Consider the following 13,027-nt stretch of genomic DNA (forward strand, 5'->3'; position numbering starts at 1 on the left):
TAGTATTATATACCTTTTTTTTTTTTTTTTTTTTTTGAATTACATATCTATAAGATTTTAAAACCGCCCCCACTGGAATTATAGAAAATTTTATTGTTAAAGACCACCCCCTCTCAGTTAATTTTCTGGATCTATTCGTACTTTTCTCCCATGTATTTGGGAATTTTTTTTTTAATAGAAAAAAAATCATTTTCCTTTATAAAAATGACATGCACTGAGCAATTCAAGTTAAAGTTAAGCAATTAAGTTGAAGTAGGATTGAGCTGCATGAAACGGTCAACCTTTATCCATGAAACAATGTTCACAAAATGAGATGCAACGGTTCAAGTGGTCCATGTGCACTTGCAGATCATCCATGAAACAATGTTCCCTCGTGCACTTAGACACGTCTACCACACCACTACACCTGTTATCTCTCATGAACTTATATGCATCATATGAGAAAGAGGAATACAAGAAAAGCAGAGAATGAAGAGAGAACCGAGACAGAGACAGAGACAGAGAGGGGTTCAACTGCTATAGAGAGAGAGAGAGAAGAAGAAGAAGAAGAAGAAGACAAGGAAACGGGAAATCTGTAGACTATCGTCCTCTCACCATCATCACCATTTCACTTTCATGTTCAATAGAGGTAGCTAGAGATTATTCTAATATCTACCCCTTTGAGTGATTTTACATAAATTCTTCTCTATTGATGTTGAGTTATGTTTTAAATGTTTATTCCATTTTGACCTAATCTTGGGAACTTACTCTATATTTGGAAATTTGGAATCATCATGACACCATATTGTTATTGCTTTGTTGGTAGAGAAAAAGGAATTTAGGTAAATTTATCTTTTTCCTTTGATGTAGATGAGTAGTGCATTGTAAATTTTTTGTTTTCTTTTCTCTTATACAGGAGTTTTATTCATATATTCCTATTGCTTTTATTTTTTATATAATTCTTTACTTTTAGTCATTGGCGGATCCATTAAGTTTTCTTATATTTATTTTAAAAATATTTTATTTAAAAAAAAATAAAATTATTTTGTCTTTAACTCTACGGTTGCAAAATATATTCATGCTTATCTTATCATTTATTGTCTTTGGAAAAATATTGAACGCATCATTAATGCGAACAACGTGGTGTATTCCTTTTTTGAATTGTAGTGCATGTCCTTTTTTATTGTTAGCCAATTATTATTAAAAGTGTTAAATTATTTTTTCCATGTTATGGTTATCCTGCCACTAACCAGATTATCTGGACCTCGATGTATCTATTTAAAACCAACTTAAACGGTTATAGTTTATATGTTTTATTAACTGAAAAACAATTAGGTGTATACGGCCTCGGTTCCATATTAAATGTTCTTTTTAGGGAGTAGAATTTTTTAAGGGACATGTCATTATTACATTGTCACCTTTAAAAATTACAAAATTATCATTTCAAGTTTAAATATATATATATATATATATATATATATATATATTTAATCAAGTTTGTAATTTTTTAAAATTTTAAAGGTATTTTATATAAAGATATAAAATATGTTGTTTAAACTTGATAAGTGGACAAGTATTTTGGAACAATCCAAAAAGAAACGATGGACAACTGGGACGGAGGGAGTATTTCTTTTTCAAAACTGTGTTGTTCTTTTCCAAATTTAAAAGATTTTATTATTTAAAAATTGGAAAGATTTTCTTGCTTTGTTGGCAGAGAAAAAGGAATTTAGCAAAGAATATTACTCTTCTTCTTTCTTTTGATGTAAATGAGTTGTACATTGTATTTTTTTTCTTTCCTCATATACATGAGTTTTATTCATGTACTCCAATTGTCTGTATTTTGTCTGTCTTTTTTGTAATTAAATTAAGTAATGTTATAATTGTTAAAATTAACCACTATTTTAATTGTTAAATGATTTGCTTCTACAATGGTTAAATCAATAAATCATTTGTTTCACAGGGAACATCCCCTCACGCTTTTCCTCTGGAAGCAAGTCATCTCGAAGCAAGTCATCCTCATTCTTCAGATAAAAAATAAGCTTATTGCAATGCCTGCTGGATGAGATGTGACGGCTTCGTTTTCGGTGGTTCAGAATGTAAATTTAATTGTGCTACACTTACGACCACAACAACCACTGTGCAAGTGAGCAATAAACTCATCTGCATCCATTGATTCCTTGTGATATGAAAGACTCCTTTCAGCCATCTGATAAGTACACAAAATTTATTATTTTATGTACCAAAATAAGTTTTTAATTACACTTTTATATTATTTAAATATTCTTATGCTTGTTTTGTGTTTTGTAGGTGTTAATGCATGAATGGAAAGAATGCAAGCAAAAATGGAGAACAAAGCACAGAAGGTTATATGTTTTACTAAGCAAAAGAAAACACAAGGAGCATTGTAGTTGAGATGGAATTGTATTCAAAATCTTTTATAAATTCCCAAGTTCAAATCCTTCCAAAAACAAGTCAGGGGGTTGCTTCATCAAATTAAACACATTGACTTCCAATTTCATGTTCCCAAAGGTTAATGTCATACTACCATTTCGACAATTGATCACACTATCACATCTTCAATTATATCCCTTGGAATTTTGACCGAATGATCAGCTAATTGGATCCTAACATCAGTTTTCTTCAAATTATTCAAGCCTTACTCCAAATAAACTGAATATGGTAACAAATTCACACTAGCACTGAGATCCAACAAAGCATGCTCAGCAAAATTTTGTCCAATCCTACAAATGACAGTTGGACTCCTAGGGTCTTTATGTTTAACCACGGCTTGATTTTGTAGGAAGGAAGAACAATTTTGGGCTATGAAAGTTTCTTTTGGGATGTTGGTTTTCCTTTTGCCTAAATCTTTGATGAACTTTGCATAAGAAGGAACTTGTTTAATAGTAGTGAGAAATGGAATATTGATCTGAAGATTTTGAAAAATATCTAAGATCTCACTGTATTGTGAATCTTTCTTAATGTTGGCTAATCGAGAAGGAAATGGGGCAGGGGGAACATAAGACTGAAGATGGATTGGTTCAGATTGGGAACCTTGGTCCTTTTTGGTATTGGGTGGGTCTGATGCACTAGACTTGGACGATGCACTTGTAGCTTGGGTGGGTAGCTCAACTTGATTGTTGACTTTCTTCCCTGAAGGAAGGGTTATGATGGAGTTCACTTGATTATTTGATTAGTTAGTGGGAGGAGAAGTTCCAATGTGATTCACTTTTTTGCCTTTTGGATTAATTTCAGGTTGGCTAGGCAAGGTACCCTTTTGTCTTTCAGACCGTGCAGAAGTGAGTTGAGTCAACTGACTTTCGATAGATTGTTGAAATTGGAGTTGCCTCTGAGTTAAGAAGTCAAAGTGACTCTCTAACTTGTGAATTCTTTGATCTGATTTCTTGTTAGATTAATTAAGATTAAGGGCAAGCATTTTCAGAGTGTCCTCATAATTGGTAGCACGGTGGTGCTGTGGGACAGGAGCAACATAATTGCTCATTGGATCAATTGCAAGTTCTCTATTTTGATTGAATTGAGTGTTCCTAGGAAAATATCTCGAAGGGACCAGAGGACCTTGAGGTTGTGCTGGCCAATTGGGATTACCTTGGAAACCGGGAGGAACACCTAAGTTTTGTGGAGGCAAATTTTGTCGCCACAAAAAATTCGGATGGTTTCTAGTATCGGGATGATATGTCTGACTAAAGGAATTAGCCGTCGGTTTCCTATAGGTATTATAGGCATAAACTTGTGCATCTGAAGGTTCTGATGTACAGTAGATTAGACAGGCCTCAGTGGGATGAGATGAACTTGAACAGACATTACATTTTGCAGGTGTTGACATGAGAGCAAAGACATCAAATTTTTTATTCAAATCTTTGACTCCTTTCGCTAGACTTTGCATCACTGATTTGAATTTAGGTTCGGGTTTGATCTCAAAAGGATTGGAAGTTCTTTTAAAGGGATCATTCCTAGAGAATTCGTCATCACAAGGGTTCCAATTCCAACTTTGGGCATTCTCAGCAAGTTCTTCTAAGAAAGCATAAGCTTCTTCGGGAGTTTGGGATTTGAACTTTCCTTGATGCATTGACTCAATCATGATTTGGTTAGTAGGAGAAAGCCCTTTATAGAAAGAATGAACTAATTGTGCCTTCTCAAAGCCATGGTGGGGGCATTTGAGAAGCAAATCATGAAAACGCTCCCAAGTTTGATAGAATTGTTCTTCATTTTTCCCTTTAAAAGTGCTTATGGTATCTCTCATTAACTCAGTTTTTTACATTAGATAAAACTTGTTCATGAATTTTTTAACAAGTTCATCCCATGTTCTAATGGAGTTTGGAGGAAGAGAGTTGAACCATGAGGAAGCTTTATCATCTAAGGATAGGGGAAACAGACACAATTTGACACCCTCATCATCTAAATGCTGATTTTTGAAAGTACTGCAAATGGTTAGGAACTTCCCTAAATGGACATAAGGTTGTTCACTTTCAAATCCATGGAATGTAGGCAACATATTGATCTCTAATCTCAAATTGAGGCCCGACTGGAGGAAGAACAATACAATTGGGTGGATTGGCTGTGATAGGAGCAAAATAGTCATTCAAAGTTCTAGGAGCTGGTTGGACAACCGGTTGTACTGGTGGAACAAGTGGTGGAACTGGTGGTGCAAATGGTGGATCCATTGGAGAATAATTGGATTTGGAAGAAACTAAGGATGTTTTCTCCAAAGCAAAGATTGAAGGATCACTGGAATAACGGATTAATCGTTTGTTAACTCTTAACCAGTTGGGCATACAAAACGGACACCAAAGAGCACACGAATTTTTTTTTTTTTGAGTGAAAACCCTTGAGAATTAGATCCTAAAAATGGGCTAGACATTGGAGTGCACACACAAACCACACAAATATTTTTGGCTTTTTAATCTTGAGCTTAAATTCAAGTATGATGTTTTTTTTTTTTTCTAAAGTAATTAAAGCTCCTATGAAAAAAACTCCTACTCTCTTCTAGAATAATTAGAGGCTTACCAATTAAGGCCTGCCAACAAGACAACCAGGGAACTTTCGAGGAAGTGTGGGGAGGACGAGGCCGGCTTAATGACGGTACGCCCACACCCTTAGACAAAACTTTCCTTAGACATTGTCTTATGCAAATGCTAATTAAAAGATGCACAAATAAGACAATCAAAAAAATAAAAATAAAAAGGGAGTGATAGGGTGAATTTTTTTTTTTTTTTTATTTTATTTTTTAAGATAAAGAAATACAAAAATAAAATAAAATAGAAGAAATTATGAACCTAAGGTTAAGTCTATGTTATTCTATCCTAAAATTCACATGCAAAAGTTAATCACCTAAAAAAAAAAAAAACTAATTTTTTTCTAATCTAAAAAAAAAATAAAACCGCTAAAGAAAGATTCGCGATATAAAAATTTGAGATACTTATTTGGAAGACAAAGCTATCGTTTGCCGTTTGTTCCACGTGCGGTCCAATGAGAATATCCAAGCTTTGACTGCTCCAAAATGAGTTCCCAATTCGAATCGGCAATTTTTTTTTTTTTGAAACTGGTTTACAACAGAACCAGTTTAGATTCTTGTCCGGGTCCTGAACTAGGACAGTGCGACACTTATAGCCAAACAGAGAGATATGGGCCTTTAATATATTATATATCATATATTATACATTTATAAATCATATATGTAGCTTGTCAAACCCAAACCCAAACCCAAAAGAGTTTCAGCGAGGAGGAGATGGGCAGCCGGCGACAGCGAGCTTGGCAGGAGGAGAGATGGCGACGGCCGAATCGGCCGTGATGGACGGTGGTGCGGCGAAGTTGTACTCAGCTGAACTCGCGGCGTGAGCTTGGAAGCTTGCGGCGGTGAGGATGGCGGCTGTTGGACGTGCGGCCCGGCGAGCTTGGCCAGTAGAGACGGGGTGTGAACGGCGGCTGAAGCGGATCGGCGATGAGCGCGGCTATGAACTTGCGGGGCGGCGAGATTGCGCAGCGGTGGACTTGGCTGCGATCTCCGATGGTGAAGGCGGAGATGGTGAACTCGTTTGGAACGGGCCGGCGATGAGCGCGGCTGTGAACTGCTAATGAGAGGATGAAGAGACGACAACTACCGAACTTCAGATTGAGAAAGGAGGGCGGAGGAGCTGGACCGTCAGTGATGGTGGTGACCGGAACTCAATGGTGGTGAGCAAAGAACAGTGGGCAAGAATTTCCTGGCGACGAACAAGAATCAGTGGTGATGACTGCCACAGCTGACGGTGAGCAAGAAGAGATCTCTGGGCGCTGATGGCAGTAAATGTGACGAGGTCGGACGGCGAGAATGAAATTATTTTTGCCGACGGCTGCGAGCTTGACTATAAATGGGTTTCTCTTTTTGATTTTTTTTTTGGTTCTTCTGGTCACTGTATGCAACAGTTTGAAGAAGATGGTTTTTATTTATATATATATATCTATATATATATATATATATATGTATGTATATATAGAGAATAATAAATAACAAAATAGAAGCACAAAACAGTGAGAAAAATTCACACTTTTTTTTTATTATTATTTTTTTTTCTGTCTTTCTAATACTGGGAGTGGAAGAAAACCATAATGCTTCTCTTTTCTTTTCTTTTTTTCGTACCAGTGATGGTTTCAAAAAGAAAAATAGAAAATCAAAATGGATAAAACAAACAAATGAAATAAAATAATCCAAAGTAAAAATAGAAAATAGATTGCAGCAGAGAAGATAAATTGGTTTAAAATGTAAAACTCAATCTTGAAGCGGCAACGGCGCCATTTGATAGGCGTGTATTTATAGTTTTATCGTTGTCAAATACACTCCATATTAAAATAAAATACTTACAACTATTTAACTAAAAATGTCTAATGGCAAGTAGGGTCGAACCACGTATTCAAGACGAGTTTCCATTTTCGGAGATTTAAAAATATTAATTTTGAGGTTTGTCACGAACTATGAAAATGAAATTATGACTCCAAAATATTAAACATTTAAATGAGAATAAAACTTGTGAAAATAACTTGCATTAAATTAGAGAAAGCTTTAAGAAAAATTACACAAGTAAATAAACTCTCAATGAAAAATACAACTATTTCTAACTATCTATTCTCTATCTCCAACTCTCTTCTCTCTTGTACAAGATGGTCGCCTATTTATAGCCGGATGAACAACAAAAAATGGTGTATGGATCCACTTGCCTATTCCAACTTTCTCCATTAGAGGCCATTCCTCTTCATTGCCTAATCTGACATGTAACTTCCTTACACGCCACCAGTCCTCATCTTTCTTTTCTCTGTTGACTTCAATCTTCACCACTTTCTGATTTCTTCTTTCTTTCTCTTCCTTTTCATCATTCTCTTTTTCTTTTCTTTTCTTCTTTCTCTCTCCTTCTTCCCGTGGCTTCTTCTTTCTTCTTTCTTCTTTCATATATATATTATAGTTTGAAAGAAAAGAAGAAGAAGAAGAAGAATAAAAAGAAGAGTAAAATGTCCCTTTCAAGTATTCTGAAAACCCCTCATTCTCTGTGACGGCCCAAGTTTTTCAACCCGGTGCGTCAGTGATGAACCGAAAGTGATCCGATAACGAATCCGAATTGCGGAAGCTAAAGGTAAACCAAGGTCTCTAGAGATAGGAGTCACTCCTAAGACACAAATGTGACCCTCCATGAGGTCACGGAACTTAAAGAGGACAAAAACGGAAACAAAGGTTAAAAAGGGTAAAATTTGCTATCCAAGGGGCAAAAAGGTCAATTCACTATTAAAAGGAGAAAATTGACTCTAAATAAGTCAAACAAGGTTAATACAACCTAATATAATCATTTTGAAACATTCTAAGAGGTTCCATGAACATTGGCTAAGAATCCCACAAAATGCCCCGTCCCGGTTAAAGTGAAAACTGACACTACTTCACTAAAACATACATAACTCCCACTGTGTTTTGAATTTGAGAATAGAATTGGTACCATTGGAAATCTGACTCAAAATTCTTGAGTTTAGGCTCAAGAATCACCCCATTTGGATTAGAAACGAAGAAGTTATAACCCATTGAAATCGGATGATCAGTGCTGAAACTCAACAGAGGCAAGGCTCGGGTTCAGGCTATTTCGGTTGACCGAAATGGACTTTCGGATGACCAAAATGAAAGTGCTGAGACCTGAAATCATGAAGAAAAGGTTCCAATTGCTTCGATAGACCGAAATAAAGGTTCGGTCGACCAAAATGACCTTTGAACAGTATTTTTGGCTACTGGAATGTGAGATTACTGTACAAACACAAAACTAATTGACATCGGTCGACCAAAATGGAGTTTCGGTCGACTGAAACACCACAAAATCCTGCTGCTAAACCTGTTATGAGCCTAAGACGCTAAGGTCAACCTTTACTTTGAATCCCATGATGATTTGATTCAAAATGAATGCATAAAACTGATTGCTCAATGAAAAATGGATATGTGAACATACTAACATCTTTGATATGGATCTTTGAATGTAAATTTATGGCCCATGGCCTCTTATATAACATTTACAAGATTTTCACATGTCAAACCTCAATATTTGATTAAGAGATATTTGAAGCAAAACTTTGTTACCAAAGGTGTCTAAGTACAAAAGTAGGCATGCTTGGCCCTTGGCCTCTTTACATACATACTTAAAATGTCAAAGGCAAATATTTGAGTGTTATTACATGTCAAGGAAGCTACTAAAGCTCCAAAAGTACCATACACCCATGGCATTCAAAATATGATATCAAAAGTCAAGTCATGCTAAACACTTGCATGTTAATATACAAAAATGCTTCAAATAGCTCAAAAGCTTCTAAGGATGATGAGCATCCATGAACATAGTCTCCTTACCTGAAAAACAACCCAAACCACTAAGGCGAGTAATCAAGTTACTCGTAGGAGAAGCAAATACGTATACCCTAAAGTTTCAATATCATTGCAAGATCAATATAGGCGAATACAAGGGATCATTCCACTTAACGTCTATGTTCGAGGTGTTCTAAGGGATCATCTTAAACTAACTTAAATGATTTTTTAGCAACACAAATAATTATCAATGTACTCAACAACATCAATTCGCTAATAATAAGAATTTCAAGCTACAATTAAGCATTGGTTGTCAACTTGAAATTTAATGCGAAAACAAGTAATGGAAGACTTGGACATCACGTCTCGGACTTAACCAAGATTAATACGGTTATTTCGGGTATTAACCCGCTGGGAAGACCACCCTAGTGCGCACTATCTCTATTGGGGAGAACTCATACCTCCCGTACTAAAGCCAAACTTTAGCCATGTCACATGTAACAATGTCCCAAAAGATTCCAAAATATATATCAAGTTCAAAATTTATATATATATAATAAGGCATACGAACCACCTTCCATGCACAAGTATTTTGAAACCATACAAACCATGTCTTAGGGTTCCGAATCTAGAGTGGCATGCCAAATGACAAATTCACATCATGATATTATGCACAATACAATATCACAAATTTATCAATTCAAGTCATGCCTCAATAACAAGCTCTATATACTAATTATCAACATCATAGCAATAAGCTCTTAAATAATTACAATTAGTAATTCACAAGTGCATAGAATTATTGTAACAACAAATATAACAAGTGTCCCACATCACTAACACATGTGAAATTTCTAAAATTTAGCATGCTACTAAATTATATAATCCTCCTACACATGGTTTACACATATCATACATGCTTAAATCAATAAACCCTAAGTCAAGAAGTGAGGGTTTCCTATAATATGCAATATTATCATATCAAAAGCATGTACACAATATATATTAAACCACAAGGACTATAAAACACTTAGAATATAAACATACTACCACCCCTACCTCAATAGAGAATTGAATCTCTATAATCCAAGCTACCAAGCACAAAATGGAAAACAAGGTTAGGATTCTTGAAGAGGAGAGTGAAAGGAATCTTTTCTCTCCTAAGGTCAAAAGTCTAGGGTGAGTGGAAGAATGCCAAATATGAAGTCAAAGCTCTATACTAAGCTTTCCTCTAATGGAGTCTTTGCTAGGGTTCATGAGAGATAATGGAATGAAGAAGGTAAAGTGTAAAATGGTGAGTGGAAGGACTAGAAATCCTCCACTCATTATGTGCTCTTGCACTACCTCACACACACACACAATGCAAGACTAAATGGTGAACCTACACTTGTCACTAATCCAATGCTTCTTGCAAGACTAAATCCCAAGCCCACACTTGTCACAAACCAAAGGCTATATGTGCACTAATCAAAGGCCAACACATGGATGAATCTCCACCCACCAAATGTCAAGAAGTCATGGTGCCAAGTCTCTTCACCTAAATGCCAACAAATGGCTCCATGAGAGTGTGACACTTGTCACACTTTCCAAAAATTGCAAAATGGTCATTTTTCAAAATATCTTCTAGAATAAATTGCAAAAAGGTCCCCAAAACGAAAAATAATTATTTTACATAATTACACTAAAACCCCAAAAGTTATAAATAATTACACTAAAGTATGTATTCATGCCCTTTACAAGAAAAGTACTAATCTAGCATGCTTTTCAAGAAAAGTAGAAATACCAATGTCATGGAAATCAAATATCATGAATGCATGCAAAATCGGAATCAAATCCGAGCACAATAAGTGAGGTTATGCAAGGAAAAATGAAAAACGACTAAAAGACGAAATAAGGAAAATACAAAAAAAGAAAATGACGAAAAAAGAAAATCGCTGAAAGTGGAAAAGGAGGAAAAAAACTGGGTCATTACATTCTCAGAAGTATTTATATACAAATTGAGCTCAATAATGTTATTAGAAAGGTATGATAAGTACATAATAAATGAGTAGGCGTTATGGTGGGTGACTTGACATTATCTCAAAAGTGATCAACATTCCTGTCATGAGACTCTTCTATTATATGTATTGGTCCTTTAAATAATTAGTATGTGAGCTTGATTTTACTTTGGAAACAGAGTTCTTACTCATATACATTTGAGAGATACAGTTAGCCAAATCCTCGAGAGATGTTCTTTTAGAGAGATATTTACTGTGAGATTTGAAGTCAAAACATAATTTTCTAAAGACTTGGGAATTTCATCACTTGGATTTGAAAATGAATTTTTGCCGACTTTGCACACACACACTCTCTACTTCTAGGTTGTTTATGGGTGAACTTTCTTGAAATATTTGTTTTTATAATACCTTAGTAGCTCGTTGTAAATAAAGAACTTGATATTTTCATCTCTGAAACTTTTTATTTTGTAGATATGCAAAATTTTTTTTTGGAAGTTTGTGGTTACCTTCACTAGAAACCTTCACGAGGCTATAACTCGTCCACTAGGGGTAACCTAGTGGTTTAAGGCCTTATTGCATATGGTAAATGCAATTGAAAGTAGCCTGCGAAAGTGGCACATCTTTTTGTTAATAAAAGTAACATTTTTCGTGAACTTATCTATTTTTGTCTTTCTTTGCTAGAGGACTAACAAAAGCTTGTTTGGGGGTAGTTTGATAAGTACACAAAACCTATTATTTTATGCACCAAAATAAGCTTTTAATTGGACTTTTATATTATTTAAATATTCTTATATGTTTGTTTTATGTTTTGTAGGTATTAATGCATGAATGAGAAGAAAAGAAACAAAAATGGAAAATAAGTGAAGAAGAGAAATGAGGGGAGAGAAAGAAGAAAATAAAAGAAGAAAATAAAAACAAAGTCAATTGCAACAAGAGAAATAATGTGCATGTGAAGAAAGAAGAAAAGAGGAGAGAGAAAGAAGAAAAGAAAAAAGAAAAGTCAGCAGAAGTGGTTAGAAATGTGTAACAAGGTGGTGGCATGGAAGGAAGCAATATGTCAGATTGCAATGAGATGGAGTGGCCTCTGATGGGAGAAGTTGGAATAGGCAAGTGGATCCACACACCACCTGTGTTGTTCATCCGGCTATAAATAGGCAACCCCTTTTGTACAAAAGAGGGTGTGGAGAGATAGAGATACATAGAATAAATTTGAAGAAAGTTTTTCTTGGTTGTTCTAGTTGTAATTTCATTCTCAATTAATGCATTGTTGTTTTATTACTTATTAGTTCTTGCACTTGAATTTTCTTATTCTAATATTGTTTCAAATATTTGTTTTTCAATATTTCTCTATGATTTAAGTTAATTCTAGCTAGTGACAAACTCTAAAATCAATGTTTTTAAATCTCTTGTCCGAAAATAAAAACTCAGTTGAATGCGTGATTCGACCCTACTTACCATTAGACATTTTTAGTTAAGTGGTTGTAGGTATTTTATCTTGATATGGAGTGTATTTGACAACGATAAATCTATAAATACACGCCTACCACCATCGCATCTTCTACTTCAATTGCTTGTACAACTCCACAGGCGTTTTATTTTACATATATATATATAAATGCATTTGTTGAAATTATTTATTGAATAATTTACTTGCAAACATGTAGAATTTGATAAGTTTAATTATTTATTGAAATTATTTTGATGATAAATGATTAGTGGGTCAAATAATTAGTAAATGAGCGACTTGATGAAATCCAACAAGTGGTAAAATTGAATGTAACAGATTGAGGTTATAAAAAAAGGAATGTCGATTTGCAGTGGAGACACTAGAGATTGAAATGCCGAAAGCACGATCTGAGCCATGACCTCTCTCTCCCAGCAATTCCAGGGCAAGTCTTTGTTGCAAGGGCTTCTTTAGATACACTTGTATTGTGTCTATCCCCCATGATACAACACTCAGTTAACATATTCGACCATGAATTAAGGACCATAGTGTCACAATAGTGGGTCCAGTACATGGTAGTGTTTTGTTGGTGTGACTAGTTGGAGGCTTTTGATTGGGTACAATGATGTGCTGATATAAGGTTGGTCTGATGGTAAAATCAAGAAGCAAGCAATAAAGAGGCCGTGCAATTCGTATATATATGTGTGTGTGTGTGTGTGTGTGAGATAGTATGTTGTAGGTGGATTCTTTCCAAGTAATAAAACTTCTTTTTGGGTAGGTCTGTATATA

The 13,027-nt window shown here is 35.0% G+C and overlaps 1 pseudogene; it reads left to right on the plus strand.

Annotated features, from left to right (window-relative positions):
- The first annotated feature begins 4,133 nt into the window (after positions 1-4,133).
- LOC132301990 (small nucleolar RNA R71) lies at positions 4,134-4,230 on the plus strand (annotated as a pseudogene).
- Positions 4,231-13,027: the final 8,797 nt, after the last annotated feature.

This window comes from Cornus florida, unplaced genomic scaffold (genome assembly GCF_030987335.1).
Source record: "Cornus florida cultivar Cherokee Brave unplaced genomic scaffold, ASM3098733v1 CherokeeBrave_3.0.0_Hap2_Chr03, whole genome shotgun sequence".
Lineage (NCBI taxonomy): Eukaryota > Viridiplantae > Streptophyta > Magnoliopsida > Cornales > Cornaceae > Cornus > Cornus florida.